Below are 4,529 nucleotides of genomic sequence, written 5' to 3'. Positions count from 1 at the left end.
GAGAATTCAATCGCGAAACTTTTGTGGTTGTCGTACGCAATCAAAAGTATGGTAATCAGTTACTTCATTGGTAGTAATGCTGTGGCAACTCTGTCTTAAAAAAGAGCCAATGACGAAAAGATACGAAGACTTACGAATGCATATACATTCGCTGACATTTGTGATCTTTTGAACATGACTCGGGTTGCGTTACCTTCCGTGGTGGTGGTAGTGGGTAGTGTGGGAAGATGGGGAGGGGGGGGGGGGAATTACACCAGAAAATTTAGACGCAGCTCTACTTCAACGCACTGTAATTTTGATATGCCAATATAACTTCAAGGAACGCCATCAAAAGATCATACCCTATCAAAAGATCCGGCACCCAAAAAATCATAATCAGCTAGTACGTAGCCCATTTGGGTACTGTATCATCACTGCGCTATTGCGTCATTGAAACCGGCGGATCGGAACGCACCTTACCTAGGCTAACTTGAGACGGAGTTTAAGCAGTTTTCTTAACAGAATATCCATCGTTTAGTAACAACAACATAGCTTTTTTACAAAAGCCATTAGGAAAATAAAAAAACCGTTATATTGGAAATTACATACGCAAAAGCCATCGCAACATTAGATAAAAACTCTTTGTTGGCAAAACACCATATGCTTAACGACCATCAAATAGATTTGGAGAGCGTCGAAATTGTTGACAGGTCAACGGCGTGGAAACAACGACTAATTCTTGAAGCTTGACATTCTGTGCGAGATAGGAACGCTATAAACGAACACATAGCGCTACCAAACGTTTACAATAGCATTAAGAATTTATAGACTCATTAAGAATGCTCTAGAGACTTTTGTCGCACTCGGAAAGTTCATTTAGTTTTTATCTCACATTCGTTACATATTTTAACAGGACGCCGTTGAACATTTGCATTTTTATCTTGCTGAAGAAGGCAACAGTAGTGGCCGAAACGTCCAAAACAATATTTTAGCCAGTGTCAACTTCTTAATTTGCTTTTTTTGCTGGGATATGTAAAGATGCCCAAGTAACAGTGCTGTAAACACATCCCGTGTCTGTTTTAATGAACGGTGGCACAGATCAAAGCAAACACACGCAATGATACGTCATTACAAGCTTTTAATAATGCGTTCACGCTTAAAAATTAAAACACAAGTAGTACTTATGTTTCTAATTGCTATATCAAACTTCATGCTATTAGCATAACCCAGCTGCCGTCTTTTGGCAAACGTGCGATCTGACTGGTTACACAGATGCCTTCTATTTAACAATAAGACGCCGAGCTCGAGGTTTCTATCGGCTGATAGTTGGCGAGGGGCGAAGCCCCCAAGCCAACAATCTAAGTCGATAGATTTAGCATAACCCACTGACCGATCTTTTTAACTCAGGATATCGCTAGAATTGATTTATTAAAGGTTTTGATTGATAAAATTAAGCAAATACTAAGGGTTTGCTCCGAGAGCCGTCTACCGATCAATAGACGGCACCTGTGTAGCCAATCAGATTGCGTGATTACCAAAAGACGGTCTGTTTGGTTATGCTAACGATCGGGGTGGGGCTCCATCAATTTTCTTCGCTGTACCATACGTACGTACGGATACGAAAGAACTGGGCAGAGGAGTTCTTCTGTAGACGCACATGGATGTAGCACAGCTCTAAACCAACCTACTATTCTAACAGATTCAGACCAGGGGCCTTACTCCCCACTGCGAGTAAGATGGGCTCTGGGAAAACCCAGAACCGATGGCGTTCGCTTCCCAGAAAAGGTAAAGATGTACCTCACCGCAAAATTTGAACTGGGAGAAAAACGGGTAGTATAACTAGTAAGGCTGACCCCGACCAAGTAGCATTAAGCATGTGCAACGCACGGGACGAGAAGAACGAGCGGCTGTTCAAAACAGAAGAGTCATGGAGAGTGGCTCACGAGGACCCATATTACCGGCTTCTTTTCTCGTTTGGCGTCACGAAAGAGAACCCGCGGACAAGACGCTCCATTGAGAATGTACAGGAGGACAAGGATGAGAATGAAAACCTCGAAGGCTTTTTAGGGTATCAGACCGCTGCAGTTGGATGTGTGAAATCGATGACAAACTCGGCCTTAAATATCCTGTATGTTTTGATGACTATGATATCTGTGATTATAACAAAGGGGGAAAAATTGAGTCGTTTAACATCGCAATTTGGCCGTTTTTATACTAAAGACGAGTAAGCCGTCTAGACGAGCTTCGGCAAAATTTTTTTTGCTCGTCTGGTTATGCGTCCCTAGTATAAAGACGGGCACAAGACGCGTTACCCGTCTAGACGAGGTACTTTTCGAAATGCGTCTTGAAAGACGGATAACGAAAGGAAGCTCGTCTAGTCGCGTAACGCGTCTTGTGCCCGTCTTTATACTAGATACGCATAACTAGACGAACAACAAAATTTCTACCGAAGCTCGTCTAGACGGGTAACGCGTCTCTAGTATAAAAACGGCCAATGTTAAAAAAGATGCTCAGCCATTTTGAAGTCTCATGTCGCTCCAAACATCGAAAAGCAGAGTTAGTTTGTATCTTAAAGAAGTTATACAAGACTGCCAATGTTGCCAAGATACAGGCCATGGCAGTAGCAATGGAATGCCAAACCTACTAATCGATACTTATATTTTGCTCACAAAAGACTACCTGCCTTGCTGTATAGCATACACAATTTCGTGATGGGTAAAATAGGTTTAGTACCCGTAATAAATCTTTACATCAAAATTATGAAAAAACCTCAATGGGAAGCGACATTCATCTCCCCACTAGATTGTGCGTCTGAATGCTAAGGGAAGCGCTAACACTGAAAATCTTGTCAAAGTGGTGAACTGAATCAGCATAACCCAGTGGCTATCGATTAAACAGTAAATATAGCTAGAGTTTATTTTTTGAATGTTTTGTTGAGCTCTGAGCGCGCGCACATTGACAAAGAGCCGTCTAAATTAAGGCCCGGCCAAACGATCGCAACATTTCAACGCAACATATCGCAACATTGTTGCGTTCAGATGTTGCGATCATTTGGCCACCCTGTTGCAACATGTTGCAACATGTTGGATGATGTTGGGCCAAGTTTGAAAATGGTCAAATTTTTCACCCAACATCTCGCAACAATTTTGGATGTTGCATGATGTTGTACTCGTTTGGCCATGTTTGTGCAACATTGTTGCGCTGGAGCATGCGCACTAGTTCGATTTGCGCGATCTAACATACCGCGACATATGGCCAAACGAGTGCAACATGTTGTGCACAACAATGTTGCGATATGTTGCGTTGAAATGTTGCGTGCGTTTGACCAGCTGCTTCGCAACATCTCACAACATGACCCAACAATGTTGGGATATGTTGCGTTGAAATGTTGCGTGCGTTTGGCCGGGCCTTAACGATCGTTAGCATAACCACAAAGACCGTCTTTTGGCAATCGCCCAATCTGATTGGCTACACAGGTGCCGTTTATTTAACAATTAGACGGCAAGCTCGAGGTTCGGCTACCGGCTATCAAGCCGGTAGAAATCGAGAGCCAGCCGTCTAATTGTTTTAGCATAGCCCAGCTGCCGATCTATTAAACACAAAAGAAAGCTAGAGTTGATTATTTGAATGTTTTGTTGATAAAATTCCGCAAAAAAAAAAAAAACTGAGCGCGTGCACCAACAGCCGGCTAACGATCGATAGACGGCACCTGTGTAACCAATCAGATCGTGCGTTTTGCCAATAAACTGTAGCTGGGTTATGCTACTGATCGGTTAAAACCTTCAATAAATTAATTCTGGCGATTTTCTGAGATTAATAGATCAGTCAGTGGGTTATGCTAAACCTCGATCTCGGCGTCTAATTGTTAAATAGAAGGCACCTGTGTAGCCGATCAGATCGCGCGTTTTGCCAATAGACGGGACGGCAGCTGGGTCTTGCTAACGATCGATAGAAGGCATCTGTGTAACCAGTCAGATCGCACGTTTGCCAATAGACGGCAGCTGGGTTATGCTAATATCTTTAAGTTTAGAAACATAAGTACTACTCGTGTTTTAATTTTTAAGTGTGAACAGCATTATTAAAAGCTTGAAATGGCGTCATTTTGTGTGTGTTTGCTGTGGATGCCTTATCTGTGGTCACCGTTTGTTAAAACAGACACGGGATGTGTTTACAGCACTGTTACTTGGGCATCTTTACATATCCCAGCTTATGTAATTTCTAAGATGACGGGTTTTTTATTTTCGTAATGGCCGTTGTAAAAAAGCTATGTTGTTGTTACTAAACGATGGATATTCTGTTAAGAAAACTGCTTAAACTCCGTCTCAAGTTAGCCTAGGTAAGGTGCGTTCCGATCCGCCGGTTTCAATGACGCAATAGCGCAGTGATGATACAGTACCCAAATGGGCTACGTACTAGCTGATTATGATTTTTTGGGTGCCGGATCTTTTGATAGGGTATGATCTTTTGATGGCGTTCCTTGAAGTTATATTGGCATATCAAAATTACAGTGCGTTGAAGTAGAGCTGCGTCTAAATTTTCTGGTGTAATTC

Source organism: Oculina patagonica, unplaced genomic scaffold (assembly GCF_052425735.1).
Source record: "Oculina patagonica isolate OP01 unplaced genomic scaffold, crgOcupat unplaced596, whole genome shotgun sequence".
Lineage (NCBI taxonomy): Eukaryota > Metazoa > Cnidaria > Anthozoa > Scleractinia > Oculinidae > Oculina > Oculina patagonica.
This window is presented reverse-complemented; position numbering follows the sequence as displayed.